Source organism: Ochlerotatus camptorhynchus, unplaced genomic scaffold (genome assembly GCF_037179485.1).
Source record: "Ochlerotatus camptorhynchus isolate MF236.1 unplaced genomic scaffold, CSIRO-AGI_Acam_v1.1 ptg000361l, whole genome shotgun sequence".
NCBI classification, from domain to species: Eukaryota; Metazoa; Arthropoda; class Insecta; order Diptera; family Culicidae; genus Ochlerotatus; species Ochlerotatus camptorhynchus.
Genome location: NW_027040849.1, coordinates 792,444 through 792,675, shown reverse-complemented (window position 1 = coordinate 792,675; position 232 = coordinate 792,444).

The window sequence follows — 232 nt, the reverse complement described above, 5'->3', positions numbered from 1 at the left end:
GTAGTAATATAGGATTACTACATTGGCGCCTTAGAAAGCATCTATCTTAATATCAATGACTATTTTTAACATCAAGTATGAGTAGTAGTAATTTGGGCTTTTATGTTAACATAAATATAGCCTACCGATAAACATACAAATAAAAACGCCGGTAATGAAGGAAATAGTTTGGCCACCCTGCGCGAGCAGTCTATTTTCACGAAAATTTAATGTCTGATCAAACGTCGACGTC